Source organism: Pagrus major, chromosome 22, assembly GCF_040436345.1.
Source record: "Pagrus major chromosome 22, Pma_NU_1.0".
NCBI lineage: Eukaryota > Metazoa > Chordata > Actinopteri > Spariformes > Sparidae > Pagrus > Pagrus major.
In genome coordinates, this window is record NC_133236.1 from 8,383,866 (window position 1) to 8,400,383 (window position 16,518).

Here is a 16,518-nt window from a genome sequence, read left to right on the forward strand (position 1 = left end):
TGTTGTGTCTGCTGCAGCTGGACGTCACACTTCGTGACCGCACAGAGCTCAAATTCTCACTGTTTCCCATTTATAACACCCCCGACTCCGACTCGCTTTTATTAGGAACAAATGTTCTTGTATTTACAGGCATGAATAAATCATTTTGTGTTTGAAAAGCCTCGCCTGGCTCTCGCCCGCTCCAGCTTTGGTAAAACTGCTGAGACAGTCAGGAGAGCAGGTCCAAGAGGAGTTTTTTTGTGGCTGAAAAACAATGAGAAAAGAGAAATTAGCAAGCGCCCACACCCATTTATTTACAGAGCCGAGCTGCACGAAACTGAGCAGGAGAACGGCATAATGTGAAACCCTGACTTACATTCACAGGCTGATTGCTGACAATAAAAAACTCGGCATGGTTCATCGATTGATGTTACATGGCTGCTTTCTTAGATGGTCATTTTCCTGTACGTTCTTTAGAATATATATATATTATTATATATACAACTATTAACTTTAAACTCAAATAACTGCCAAGATCATTTCCTTGTAACTTTCATTTCATTCATTTCCACATGTAAACTGAGACATAAACTTATCAGATTTACCCATTTTGCAAAGGATTACTTGTTATTTGTTTAATAATGAGAGCATTAAAACCCTTATTTGACCCTTGAAACAGCGGTTTGACAAATCTGTCTACTGAGGAGAAACCCAGAGATGCAAATACAAACAAGTTTTTCCTATTCAAGAAATTCTCTTTGTATTTTGGTGCATAACATTACACATAGTAAGAGAGAAGAAAAACAACAACTACAAAAGTAAAGACTCATAAATCTGCAAAAGAAATTTAGAGTAAAACATGTTATACGAGCATCGGTCAGTGTCAGTATTTAAAATCAAGAGGATTAAATGTGCAAAATATTGACTAAAGGATTGTTTACTGTGCAACTGGCAAAAATAACAAACTGCCAATTACTTACACATATGAAAAAGTCGAGCCTTTATTCAGTTTCCTTAATCCACATGTGAAAAAAATTCCAATCTCATGTGAACATTGTAATTCACATGTGAAAATGTAAATTTCTAATGTTGAAATGTTCGTTCATATGTAAATAACCTGTGAAAATTCACGGGCACAGTTCACGCGACATTATTTGAATTTTCACATTAAACTTTATCACATGTGAAAATGTGTGAAAATATGGAATTCACATGTCAGGAAACTTATTTCATCTGTTTTTTCTTGTGACATGATTTGTTTCCACAGGTGGAAATTCTTATTCACATGTGAAAAAGGCCAATCACATGTGAAGATCTGTAATTAACATGTGAAAATATACATTTCTTACATTAACATTTTCATTTATATGTGACAAAAGCCACTCGATTCTGAAAATGTCAACATATGTGTGACGTTACTTTACTTTCAAGTTGAATATTTCATTCAAATGTGAAAATTTTGAGTTCACATGTGAAATTGTGATTTTGCTTATAAATGAAAAGGCAAATTTCACACGTGACAATTTTATTTTCAAGTTGAATTTTTAGTTCACATATGAAAAATATCCAATCACATGTAGTCTTTATATGAAATCGTGCTTGTGCGTGTTTTTTTCATTGAATTTGATTGAAAGTAACTCAAGTGGCATATTTGATATGTTTGACCTCTTGAATTTAAAGTAAAGCTTTGTGGCGTATAGAAATAAAAGCAGAACAACCTGCAAAACCAAAGTAAAGCTACATGCAGCGAATGCAAACCTCATCAAACCAACAGAAGCTGAGCCAAGCCAAGCCCCTGGCTGTGAGCGGAGGGAGGAGTGGTCAGGCTGCTGGACGGGCTGATAGTTCAGCTGTTGGGGGTTTGTTAAAGCCTCAGTCAGTCAGTCAGTTCAGCTGCTAACACAAACTGAGAGCACAGGTTAAATATAGAGCAGACGCTCACCCATGACCAGGAACACACCGGCTGAAGAAACAGGCTGAAGAGACAGGCTCGACATCTCGTGGTGAAGAGAACAACTGACTTTATTTATTTCAGCTGGAAGAAACAATCTCTCTCTCTCCTCAGTTTGAACTCTGTCATCCTGTGAGCTCTCAGACCAAACTTGGAGAGGACGAAGCTTCACACTGCTCTGATACTGAGGCAGAGAAGAAGAAGACAAGGGAAGAAGATATCACAGTGATGCTGTCATCAGCGTGCTGTCAGTGAAGTCATCAAACAGGACTGGAAACATTTCAGCTGAGGCACCCTGAAGAGCCGAGACCAGGTAGGACAGAGTGATGTCATCACTAACAGGTGTGTGTTAGACTCTGACACTAATGTTAATGCTTAAAAAGTATGGACAGAGTATCACGTCTGATAATATAGGATTAAAAATCAAATACTTTATTTAAAACAATGGAAAAAAATGTAAATAAAGAAATGTTTATAACACATTTCAAGATGACATAAATACAATTAACATTCTTTGATAAGGTTGATATCAGTGCTGATGTGACTTGTTGATTTTTAAAATGAATTTCTGAAATACACTGTCATAATTTAATACCCTATTTAGCAAATTAAAAAACAAAAACACAAATGATCTGCTAACAACTTCTGGAAAGTGAGAAATGTTTTACTTTGGTGTTTGTGGACCTTTAGTCAAACAAAGTCAGCATCAGAATGTAGGATGTTTTTTGTATTCATCATCATTATTATTGTTATTCAGGGTTACATTATCATTTATTATAATACTGGACTTGAAGTTAAAGTGATGGCAGCATTTTATCTGGCTTTTAGTTTGGGTATCCATTGTTGGGAACTTTGATTTACTTTATAAGCTTTGCCTCGTAACAAGGAAATATATCTATCATATAAACACAATGGAGTCAACAAATGCTGTTTTTCCCACTTGGATGTAATAAATGGAAGTACTGTAGTAGAGTAATGTGCTAAGTGTATGTTAATAAAGTACTTAAAGCAGAAAGAGACCCCTCCTAGTGTTTCCTTGTGGTATAACTGTTGGTGTTAGAATCATGTTAGCAGCCTGGATTGTGTCCAAAGCAAAAAACAACTGTAAGAATCCCAGTTTGACCAAGAAACCCTGATCTAAGTGCTGTGAAAAGTGTAGAGTAAAACAGCCGGTTGTATTAACCTGTTAAGAACGAGCCTCTATTTTGGGTCTCTGCTCGATAATTAACAAGAGTGTATCTCTACAACTACAAGGTCTATTTGAATAATCAAGGTATCATAATAAAGGGAACACTTGAAATATTTGTTCAGATGTGTAAGTATAAGTATATATGTCACTGGGTCTGAGCAAATGAAGTTGGCACACAGCAAAATTTTAGAATGAATATCCCTTAATTTTAGAAGTGTGGTAAGAGGAAACACATATCAACGGGGGAACAGACTTTGACACAACATCGGAGCGCTCTCCATCCAGTGAATACCCATCCATTTACTCGTTTTACCTCGGTTTCTATCAATTTCCCTCTTCTCCCATTGGCGGGGTTCTTTTTCTTTTGCGGTGTAGAGTTTCCACAGATATTCCAGTTGTTCCACCGTTACCTGGGGTGACCAAGGAAAACAATGCCTCTTCCTGTTTTGGTTGTGTCATGGCAGACATGCTTCCTGTGTGACCTTTGTTTTTCAGAATAGCAAAGTGAAAGTGAGGTTTATAAAGAACCAGTCTATACGTGGATGTTGTCATTTTTCTACAGACATCACATTGTGACATCAGTATTTACTTCAGAATTAAGAGAAGTTAAGTGAAAAAGTTGAGCTAAGATGTTGATGCCAGCCAATATGATCACAAATGATTATGTCTTGTCTGTATTTATTCTACTTTTTTTGCCTAGTGATTCTCATGAGATAACAATTAATATGACATGATAAAAAATATATAATATATGATAAAAAAACAAGACATAAATAGTGTGGGATCATGGGACGGCCACCAATGCTCCTCACTCGCTGACTCTCTCCCAGAAGTTATAGCAACACACGGCCAAATAAAACGCACCGGTACCTTGAACAAAATTACAGATTTCTCTGGTTTGAACATTGCTGGAAACATTTAGGATAATATAACTACACAACTCAACAACATAAAGAACAAAGGTCTCGTCGTTTCGAGACATTTTAATGCATAAATCTTACATATTATATCTTTAATATGACGAAATGCTTTGCTTTCACCAAACCTTCCCTCAGACCCTCAGGAGACTTGACAGCTTCAGGTTCAACAATGTAGGAATTAACTCGATTAAGTAGAGATACTGTACTTAAGTATATTTTTCAGGTATCTGTACTTTACTTGAGTATTTATTTCTCTGACAACTTTTGACTTTTCCTCTCTACATGTGAACACAAATATCTGACAGTCTCCTCCTTACATTTTCAAAACAGGCTCTTTACTTTAGTTTGATGCATTTGAGGAGAATTATGGATTATTTTTATTTTCCATCATCGCACGCCACCTTCCCAACATCACAAGACTGATTTCAACCTATCAGTGCACATCACGCAAAGACAGAAGAAGACAGAAACAGACAGAGAGAGACTGGAATGGGGAGAAAAGGCGTGTTAGTGTCTCGTATCTGCAGAGACCCTGCAGCCCTCTGCCTGGATTTTCTTATTTTCTCACTTTGTTGCTGCTCGGGACGCTTTACCAACACAAAATGTGGCTATTTGACGTCCTGGGAATGAGACTCAACAATCAACTGTCTTTGTGGTGCGTTTAGGAACAGCTGGGACAAATCCTACTGATTCTACCTTTAAGTTTAATAGTCTTTGAATTATATTAATATGACGTGAGCTTCAGTTAGCGTTGACCAGAAATGGCTGCTAGAAATGTCCTTCAGAGGGAGACTTTTTACTTTGATACTCTGAGTACATTTCAGAACCTGTACTTTATTACTTTTACTGGAGTAAAGAAGTTGAATCAGTACTTCTACTTTATTTGTGCTACTTTCTTTTTATTGAAATCTATTTTGGAGAACTTTATTATCTAAGTTTATATTGTGCTTACATGAAACATATTCCTAATTCGATATTCCTAATTCTGGTTAATCCTGTCACAAACTGATTGATTACTGGGTGATTATTAGATGCCACAATCCTGGCTTTCTCACTGTAATCAGTATCATAAATAAATGTCCTGAGAAAACTTTTAAAAATATTGTTTTTATTCATTTCCCATGTCCATCAATCCTCAATTCAGAGAAGGAAAAACTCCCCCAAAACCTCAGAGGAACCTTGTGAAGACAGAGGGAACAATAGATGTGGTATAAACAGAGTAAACAGAAGCAGTATACAGTATACACTATACAGTATAGCGAAACAGAAAGAATATATCAAGTAAATAAAGTCCATTAAACACAATATCAAGTGCCAGAAGTTGAAGAGTTCGGAGTGAAGACTTGGACTTACTGGAATGAATCTACACCCACTGAGCCATGTTGAGTGTGTTCATCCTGACTCATGAATGGAGCGGCTGTGAGTGAATCAGTGACTTATGACTCCCGTCATTTACAGCCCAGTAAATGCTTGTTACAGGAAGCGGTGCATTAGGAGGCATTAATTTAACCAGAGTACTTAAGCTGAGTTCTCTGCGGGACGAGCTGCTCTTAGTGATATGAGAACAGAGGAGACGGTGCAGCAGACCAACACGGCTCCATGCACAGTCACGGTGGAGAAGAAATCTGTTTGATAATGTTACGACACTGTGGTGATGGACTGGTTAAGTTTGGGGAAACACTGAGGTTTGGGTCTTTGTCATCATAGTTACTTAAATAACTAATGGTTCAAGGATTTGTTATGGTCAGGTCAAACTCTTTATTTTGGGAAGATGAGGTGTGTTCAGTTGGTTGCAGTGCAAGTGTTTAGTGGTGTTTGATCAACACCAATACAATGTGAAACATACAGGGGGTTTAACCCCTGGTGAGCAAGAACGTCCATAGCAGAATGTTTCTGCCATCACTAGAGAGCGCTGTCTTCAACTTAAACATATGTCATTATTGTTGCTGTTTTGTGGGAAGTGTAGTTTAGTGACACATATTAGCATTATAAAAATACACACATTCTTTGCAGATTTTCTTATAGTCTGTGTCTATTTATTGATAATACAAACTCATTTGGCCATAAAGTATAAATAAAACAAGACAAAGAACATAATATGATGTAAATAGCATTCAAAAATGATTTCGATATCAATCATTTTAAGTGGGAAAAAGAAAGTAAAAAATCAAGTAAGGAATCAATTAAAATTCATTAAAAGGAATATTATGAAAGGGAAATTAATAAAGAAAAGAAAATAAGCATTACTGGAATTAAACAGTAGATCACAGAGTACACAGAGCGTGTTTTGCTGAGTCAGGACAGTCCGCCTCCCCTCCAGACGATGAGTTTACTGTCTGTCTCCTCTTCTGGTTAAATATGGAAAAAGTGCCCAATTTGATCTCTGTTAAATCCAAACAATAAACAGAGGGGCTTTTTGGCTCGACCTCCTCTGTGTTATTGTACCCAGCATGCTTTGCCCTGCCCAGATCTCCTGGGACCTTTCTCTCCATTAATAGATTTTTTCCCCCCACTGTTTTTCTTTGCAAGTTATTTTGCATCCCTTTTCTCTGTGAGCAGCAGAAATCAGGACCAGAGGCAGATGCTGTTGATAAAACACTCACAAACTTAAAACAACAATCTTACATTTTATTTCATTTCCACAAAGATATTTCCTTTTTATTTTGTCAACAGGTTTCTGTAGAATTTGTTCAACAGTTCGGTTTCAGGCCAACAGACCACTGATTAGGTTTTGGTGATGATCCAGATGTGGGATTAGAATCCTTCAGGGATGTTGAAAAGGTCAAAATATGACTTTCGCTTAAAGTGCCGTGACAATTCTCATGAAATGTGGCATTAATATTTAATCATTCCCAGAGAGTAATGCTTTTTCCTGAGTTGACCGGCTGACTTTTTGTTCATCTGAAGGCCAGGACACATACGCAATTTTTTACTCCTCCCAAGTGGCGCTACGTCAGTAAGCGGTCTGTGGAAGAAGCCACGCACAGGTTCTTCGTTCTTGTTATGATGAACGAGTGGCACTGAAATTAGCCGCGATATTTACTGTCACATATGAAGAGAAGGTCAGAGGCTTAGTTCCATAAACACATACAGTCGTGTTTATTTGATCATGACTACTGCTGACCCTGATTTGCAGTGCAGGGAACCAAGATGGATGCAATCACATTATTAATCTTCATATATGTCCAATATATTCATATGCGTGTGAATGAAAGTGTTTTAAATCTTAGCTAGATTTGATCTTAATATGAGACAATAGAAATAACAACTATAAATGGGGCTTGAGATGCAATATTGCCAATGCAATCGCAAGAATAGATGTTGGCAATCATTTGGTTCAGTTTCTAGTTGTGACAACGCTGTGCCTTGAAAAGATCATGTTTTGGTATAAAATACCTGATTCTGTCACGAGAAACTTGACTGGAAAATGTTTAGTCTGGTTTGAAAAATTCAGTGGTTCCTCATATGACTAATATACAGTTCATATATATGTAATGTAAGTGTAGAAAAGTCAATACACGTACAAATTAAAAGTATCCTTGGTTGGCAGAGATGTAAAAAGCCAACATCTTATTCTGCCAACAGGACTTAATACGGGACTATATTCATTTAAGATTGACGGAGTGATACGCGTCATTTTTAGAACTGAATTTGCACTTGACTGACCCTCGATAATAGTATCTATTGTTGACCTGGAGAGGAACCAGAATGGAAAGGAAGAACATGTGCAGATGGATGAAAAATGCATTTTTTGGTGTCATGGTGTTAGTCCACCACAAACCTCCAGAACAGCTTCAGTGCTAAGTTTAGTCACATTCAGCATACATCCTGGAGACTGAAAATAATAAATCAACTAGATCTAAAAACAGTAAGTGAATGTTGACTCTCATGGTGCTTAAGCCATTCAATCATCACAAGCTCCTCAATATAAGAACTGTATCACTCTTTACACTACAATGCCTGACTTTCTGGTGGAAAGCCCTGACGTCAGACTTCTGACAGCTTCCATAAAGACTTTTGGCTCTTACGGACACCACAGGCTTTAAATGATGAGGCAGGAATGTTATTTACATGTAGATATACACAAATGACAGAAATATGTTATATATTTTGAAAAGTGGAGATCTTCTTTGTACGTAGAGTGGACGTCACAGTGTAAACATCACCATCTAGCAGTCTGCACTATAACCACATTGTACATTTAGTGCCTGGGACACCACATATGACCAATGTTTGCCTCAAAATCCGCTACTTCAGTTTATAACAGTGTCACAGTGTCCCGCAGTGGCAGCCCAAGGCCAGCTGATAAGACGGGAAACCATGAGATCATTCTGCTAATTCAGCTCAGTAATCTGTGTGGGAGGTTCACAGGGGGGGCGGGGGGCGTTCAGCAGCGTCTCCCCTCTTGTTTGGTTTCATAACAGCGACTGCTGTTCCCATGACAGCACAACAGGGAGCAGAGAGGATGAGTTTGTTTTGGGTGCAGTTTTATGTTCCGCAGAGGGCAAATCAGACAGCTGATAACATCATGATGGAGCACGCTGGCAAAGATGTGATGGTGGATATAAAACTGTTTTGTTGGGTTGATCTAGACCCTATGAAGACCGTAAGGAGAGAGGAATATGAATAGTGGGGTTCAACATGCTTCTTTGATAAATAAAGCTTTTACATTATCAGTCAAATTAAAGGTGAAATATGTTATAATCGACCACCTGTCAAATTCATACTCAAAACAAGACTAACTGCTAACTGCTGCTGTTAGCTAGTTAGCTTGTTTAGCCCAGCATTAGGGGAGTGTTGGTGTTTAGCTACACGGCTAGTACTGGAGGTTTGGGACAGATGGACCAGGGCTGGCTGGTTAGCATGCTAACTTCAGTAGAAATCTCTGTAACACAATAGAAAGACGTCACAATGTCAATATTTTTTTCACATTCTGTTGATAATTCTAGTTGATTTTTTAAATGTTTTAAGCTAAAACTCTTACATATTACACCTTTAAAGCTACACCAGAACATTTCTGACCAAACTGCAGCTGCAGGCTGCATGTTGGGATGCAAACCACTTAGTTAGGGTGAGGAAAACATCATGGTTTGGCTCAAAATACCTGTTTTGGTCCCCAAAAACAGGGCTGGAAATGTACCGAGTTCTTCTTAAATAGATCTGGTTTTGCCGCCACAAGCATGGCTGGATATGTCCCCATGTCTCCTTAAACCCTTACATATCGCACCTTTAAAGCTACACCAGTAAATTTCTGACCAAACTGGAGCAGTCGGATACACCTTAACTCTCCAGAACTTTATTATCGCATTTTTAAATTGCAACATACTGTACTTTGACCACTTCATCTGTCTGTCTGATACATCCATTGTGTTGCTGTCAAATTTAGGCTCAGCTTTCCTTTGAATGCAGTACCTGCTCATGTTATGATTTTCTCTGTCTTTACTGGTCACTGTGACGGTCGGTGATGGGAGTCTCCTCTGAGGTCACCTATGGGATGGTTCGAGCTTATTCCTCTCTCATGAGTCATTTCTCAAGTCAGCGACAGGCTAAAATCACTGGTGGGCTGACCACCAACCACTTTAGATTCATCAGCACTCAGGAGCTGAACTGCTTGTAAAATTACGTAAAATGTGCAGTGGTCATGACATCCTGCCCACTCGCTCGCTCGCTTTACTCCCAGAGTTTATGAGGGAAGTGACTTCATGCTCATTCCATTGAAAGGCATGTGAGACTTGGCTGCTGCAGGCTTCATGTTGGGAGTGATGTCAGCTTTCTGGCCTGGTCACCGCTGATTAGAGCTCTTGCACAAACTGCTGGGAGGATGAAAACCAGCCTCATCTCAGCCCATGAATTTTCCCCTGATGACTGACGTGGTCCGGGAATGTTTTGTAATTTCGACGGTTAAAGTCTCCTCAGGCAGGATTTTTGTGTTGGGTGCAACAGAATGGAGCGTTCCACGCCTGAGCTGATTTAAGGTGTCGTGATGGGACAGTGTCTTTTAGCTGAGGAAATGACAAATCAAAAAATAACCATGAAATCCCAGACTGATTCCTGAAGACAATCAAACAAAATAAGTCTAACGCTTTAACGGACTGATCAAGTATCTGTTTGCTGTCCAATGTAAGAGGGCAGTGAATGAAAATCTGCCATCTAAATATTCTAAATGTAGATTTAAATGTGTTAATATGGAGGAGCAAAGTTTACACTTATTTACAGTTTAGTTCTTTATGTTTCGACCCATGAGTTGCCAGGTATAACTGTCATGTAGCTAACTGAACCAGCTGACAAAGCTAATGTTAGCTTGCAAATATCCGACCCACGTAGAGCAGAGTAAGAGGTAGCTTAATATGGAATATGGTCCACGTAACCGACCTGAAACTTGATGAATGCTGTCAACCTGTTAAGCTCTGTGCCGTTCTATGCCTGCCCCAGAGCCTACAATGGCCATTGAGTGATCGTGTAGACCAGTGACACACCATCTCTTCTTTCTACTCTCTACAGAAGCACTTACATGCCAGCGTCCGGATAACTGATGCATCATGTAGCCAATGAAGTTTCAAATCCAGTAATATATAGTTTGTCAGTTTATAAAGCCTTCAACTCAGAAATGATGCAAGTTTATGTCATTTTATGCAATTTTCTCTCTGTATAGGCTGCTTTGCTTTTTTTTTTTTTTTTTTGACTATTTTATATGCACAAAGTTGCAAATAAGGAAATAAAGAGGTATAATGAGTTTTTGCCCCAGTTTGTCTCAAGCAGGGGTACTTGTGGGTCACAAAAGGGCATGTTTTTGGGCATGCCATTTTCAAAGATATTACTGTTAAATTTGAACTTGGACCATGTAAGACTATATGATGTGGACCCACAACAGCTTTGAATTTGCTTTGGGCTTGTCTGGAATAGGCAGTTTATGTAATAATTTTACATACATTTCCAGGAATGGGACCAGGGCAGATAAACCCTCCTGCAGGACTTAACGCATGTGTACAGCTCTCTGAAAGAACCTCTCTGCTTTAAGTCCGAACCTCTGACCCACTTTTCACGCTTGATTTTACAGTAAAGTGGGCTGCATGTATGATTTCTATTTTTGCAACAGCCTCTTCACGGCCCTGCTGCTCACTCATCTGTGGAGCCTTAAGACCCCCATAAAAGGAGGCAGGTAATGAGTGCAGGGGTTATCTACAGCATGATAGACAGATAGATATGTATCTCATATCATTTAATTCAGCACTCTCTCTCCTACATTGACATATTAGCCCCCTCTTTTTCTTCTCGCTTCTTCACTGGTATTTATGTGCAGGTTCTGGCACAGAAAGGAAACTCACTCCGACATTAGCCAGGAGTTAGTTTAGATCAGGAAATGTCTCATGTCATGTGGCTGGCTGGCTGTAGTGCACTTTTTGTAAAAGGAAAAAAAAAAGATTTATGCCACTAACAGAGAAGGGCTTTTCACAACCCAATCAGCAGAATAAATGTTAGCTTAGTATGTTTCTGCAAAACCACAGAGAAGTTAAAGGTTTGTGTTTTCTTTATGTTGCAACTTTACATTTGCTTTGGTTTAATTTTCTGTGTATCTCTTGTCACAACACTGTGCTCTGTGCTTGTCACAGTGCAAAGAATGGGACTCAAATACGAGACACAGCCCAGACAAGAACTGAACAGATGAAACAAAAAAGCTAAACGAAGTTCAAACCAAGTAAAGAAAAAGTACAAATCAAAAGGGAAAGTACAGGAGTAACCAGGAAAAACGCGAGGATTAAAAACCAGAAACAAACCACGGGAGAAGGGACACAAAGACACCGGAACAGGCTCAGTGGAACAAGACAGACAAATCACACAAAGGGTCCTCCCCTCCCACCTCCCTTTGTGTGGTTTCCCGCCCTTTTTCTGTGTGAAAAGCAAAACATAACGGGAAATAACAGAACCATGAACTCAAACCACGACAGTGCTTATGCTCTGGTTAGGTAATGGTTAGAAAAACGTTATGGTTTGGCTTAAAATACCTGGCTCTGGTGCCACAAACACAACTGGAGATGGCCCAACTTCCCAGGAAAAATGTCCAGTTTTGCTCTCCACAAACTTGGCTGAAAATATCCCCAGGTCTCCTTAAAACACACCCGGTTTTGGTCACCAAAAACTGTCCCAAGGTCTCCTTAAAAACACAAACATGGCTGGAGATGGTCCAACTTCCCGTGAAAAATATATGGCTTTGTTCACCACAAACACGTCTGGAAAAGTCCTGAGTTCTCCTTAAAAATACCCACTGGTGTGACGCTTACTAATGTTGGAACAGCACAGTCCCTTAACTGTCACATTTTAAAATGTCTTTCATTTCACAACGACTTTGAAGTGCCGGTGGCAAAATAATAATAAACAAATACAGTGCAAATAAGAATAAAAACAACATATATTCAGCCACTTGTGTCAAGTTTGAGCTTTAATAATAGATTTAAAAGGTTGTCTGAGGGCAGCTGAGGACAAAGCCACCTCCACCTGTTAATGTTGAAGCTCACATGAGAACTGTGACGGAGGAACAAAAATAATCTTCCGGGCTTGTTAAACAGGAATATTCAAGATGTTCTGCCTTGAATCTCGATATAGAAATGGCTTTAATGACGTGGTTTCGACACGTGCGCTGATAATAATTGTTCTATTTCAGACATCACTATGACGTGCGAAAGATGGTCATGTGAGTCTGTAGTGACATTTAAGCCCCGACTGTAAGTACCACTATTTCAGGCACGGGTGCTTGATAGACTGATATTAGTCAAGCACTGTACAGCGTGCTTCTGCCTGCAATGTCGAGTGGTTTTCCGTGGATTCATAAAAGCCAGAACGACTCGCTGATGCAAGAAACCTCCACTGGTTTCTTTTATGCAACCCCTTGTTAACAGTATTTTTGTTGCCAGATCTTTCACTGTGCAGGGAACATGAGGAGCATCAGGATTACGATAATAACCCTGCGATCCAAAACCAGAAATTCACTTTAATCTAACATCCCTGTTGTGAATCCACTCAAGACTGCCACTCTTTAAGCGTAATAGTTTGACCTGCTGGTGAACCCGAACACTCAGCAGTCGCTCAGCTTCCCTCTTCAGAAACACTGAGCATAACGTGCTGCAACTAACAATGTTGGACATTTTCATCAGAAAGCACCTTTCTCATCCTGTGGCTGCAGTAGCTGTTACCTCGCAGATTTCTCTCACCACTCACGCTGTTTTACAAGCTCAGTTGGATAGAAATGAACCTCCAAACATTCAGCGGCTCCCTGCCAGCCGAGCTCAGAGCAGACAAACCTCTGGCTGGTTGCTGGTGGAGGTTTCCCATTAAATCTGTCTCTTCTTACTGAGTTTGAGAAGCTGTTTGGATAACTGCTGCCCTGTTCAGCCACAGCGGGGAGTTGCTTTATTATTCCTGTTGCACCTTTCAACAACAAGGCAATTCAAAGTGCTTTACGTAAGTCACAAGAGACCATAAAACAAGATATAAAAGAAGTACAGGATGGTGTACAAAGTCAAATTGGATGAAAGATACCATACTGTACTACTGTATAACTATAATCACTGAAATTAATTACATCAAAGAAGATGAGGTGTGACTTGTGTTTTAGCTGAACTTTATGTGGTTTCTATGGTGAGTGTGTGTGTGGTCACTAGGTGGGAGGAGTCATCTAAGGTGACCAAGGTTGGAGCAATTCTGACACTGGACTTAGAAAAAGTCAAAGGTCAAAGACTGATAGAGGCCTTCCAGTTTGGTTCATTCACATAAATACCTCTAATAAACAGTGTTCTCCTGTTGTCCAACTGCTAAAATCCAGATGGGAGAAGACATTTTATGTCACTTCCTGAGTGCTTCCTTGCCAGTGGAGACACCTGACCGTAGTTACCTGTGCCAGCGATTAACTAATTTAAAAAACAAATTATGCCTAGCAAGCACTATTGATGATGCACCACAGTTGCCTGTCTGCGATTGTCTGTCATGTCGTTGTTGTCGTCACAGCAGCTATTGTCCTCCGTGTCCAATATGTGGGTTGATATTTCAGAATGAATTCATGCCTTTCCCATCGTAATGTGTAACACTATCAGACAATAATTTTAGCAAGGAACTGGTTGAATGCTAATGTTAGCTGTTGCTAATGGATGGATACAAATGTGTTGTTTTACTGTGAACTACGGCTCCAATTGTCCCTCCAGATTTTCACTATCTGTTGTCTTTTTAATTAGTGATCAATCAGGAAGTGGTGAAATGATAATGATTTGTCAGACTCTCTACATTTATTGGAACACAGCAGCACGTATGATCTTCCCACCCTGAGCGTGATGTCAGAGGAAAATGGCCACTGTGTGGCTATGGCGTACTGTGGGACTTTTATGTCTGTGTGGTAATCAGTGCTTGCATACTGTAATATTTCACCAGAAACAATATGCATTTAACATACTATTTATTTCATTCAAAGGTTACAGACATACCAAACATTGCCCTCTCAGGCAACATACAACCAGTTCTATTGGCTACCTTCTTGGTGGAGATTGTTGGGGCTTGGGTAGCTGTTGTAACGAGACTACAGACGCTGCTCAGGGCTTCACTCTGCATTTTCGGAGAGTTTAAATAATATTGAGGTGTTTTATTTACAGATAATTCTCCTGAAAAGATTCATGAACTGACCCGAAATCAAAGATAATGCACCAAAAGTTGCTAGCATCTCTATCTATCTAAATCTGACATAAAAGCTTGATAATTACGTCCGCCCTGCTGTCTCCAGACTGCAGCTCTTAGGAAGTACTTAAAATACGGGAAGTCATATTGTTAAAATGCATAAAATGCAATAAGGCAAATTAAAATGAACCCAGAAGGCTACAGTTAATCTAATGTTCTTCTTTTACTGTAAATCTCTCATCCTGTTTTACAGAAAACATCTGATTTGGGGATTGTTTATCCTTTATTATCTCGGTGCAGTTTTGTAAATGCATTATTATGCGGTCTATGTGTGCGATAGGTCAAGTGCTGATGACGATGGCACGATTCAATTTGAGGAGATGCACAAAAAGATATAAAAGATATAAAATGAATTCTCCTGCAGATCTGTAGAGAAAAAAAGACTGAAGCGGTGAAGCGTGAGGTTAGAGACAATCAGGAAAGGCTGGCATCTATGACTGAATCTCTACCATAGCTTTCGAACAGATCCAACAAATCATTAATCAGACTTGACAGAAATATTAAGCAGTAGATTAATGACAGGAGTATATTTGTTTTGGCTCTGCTGTGAAGTTGTTCTATGTCCGCTAACAGCCTCCTGCCCCTGTGGACTCTAAAGCCCTCTTGTTGCAGCACAGATGACTGACTGCATTACTTTCCCCCTTATGGTGAGTTACAGCGACAGCCCAGACCTCTTTAAACCTCCTCGCCAAGCTGATCGTTCCCTTTTATAGTCATTTTTGAGTCTACATGCCTAAATCATGCTGTACATGAAAAGCACAAAGTTTCAAGAACTAAGTTGAGCTGGTGATTCTGGACAGCTGCCAACTTTCAAAGACAGGGAGCTCTGCACAGATGCACTGAAGTCATCTTGTATTAGACATCGTATTAATCATCACGTTTAAAAGCCGAAGCTAACACGCAAAACGTTGCCAAAGCAGTCTGCTGCCTTTACAGTACCACCTTTGTGAGCATTTCTTTAATGTGAATTCCTCTTGAGACAAGGGTGGTGATGATGCTGTCTAATCATGTAAATAGCCCGACTTTAATCCAGCTAATTGTCACCAATGCTAACATACACTTGTAGCTAAATGTTGGCTAATTTTGCAGATGCCATCTCTGCTTTTAACCATGAGATAATGAACAGGGAATGACAGAAATTAGAGGCTCGTGATGTCGGAGGCCGTCAAAGAAGAGAGTCCAGAGATGCTAATGATCTATATTTACCCCACGATAGGCTCATAATATCATTACAATATGAGCTGGAACAAACACAACGAAACCTGATCCAGTGGATGTTTTTGTCACAGGGATTGACCGTACATGACCTCTGTTTACTTAACAACTGTTGAGGGGTTTTAAGCAAGCATGATAAACAGTCGGCGGTCGTTTATTTACAACGAGCCGTGTTGTGGAGGAGTGTGAGAGCTGCAGCTGTGAAGTAAAATGGAGGTTCAGGCATCCGCGGGATTGCTGATGGATCATAAAGTGATAGCCCTGGAGTTTCCCCTTGTTGGACTCTGGACACAAGTGGGGAGACCCTAAAAATACCCCCTTTAAAATTTCCCCAAACAAACAGCTGCGTCTGCTGCGTAGCGTCCAGCTCAGGGCCGAAGGACAGCGATACATTTCAGTGTTTATGTTTGGACAGTTGATGGATGATTGACAGTTCTCTCCTTACCCGATCTGAGGAGCGGATGGGCGAGGGCGCCCGCCATCTTGGTACAGCAACACCACTTGGACACAACAGAAGCAGAACTGCTGTGAAACCAGCAATTTGTTGA

The 16,518-nt window shown here is 39.7% G+C and overlaps 1 protein-coding gene across 1 annotated transcript in view; it reads left to right on the top strand.

Moving 5' to 3' along the window:
• The first annotated feature begins 2,070 nt into the window (after positions 1 to 2,070).
• The window catches only part of filip1b (filamin A interacting protein 1b), a 39,047-nt gene continuing 24,599 nt past the window's right edge, over positions 2,071 to 16,518 (top strand). The window contains exon 1 of the mRNA XM_073492238.1: positions 2,071 to 2,243. The gene's annotated coding sequence lies outside the window, so the exon portion shown is untranslated. The remainder of the gene's footprint in view (positions 2,244 to 16,518) is intronic.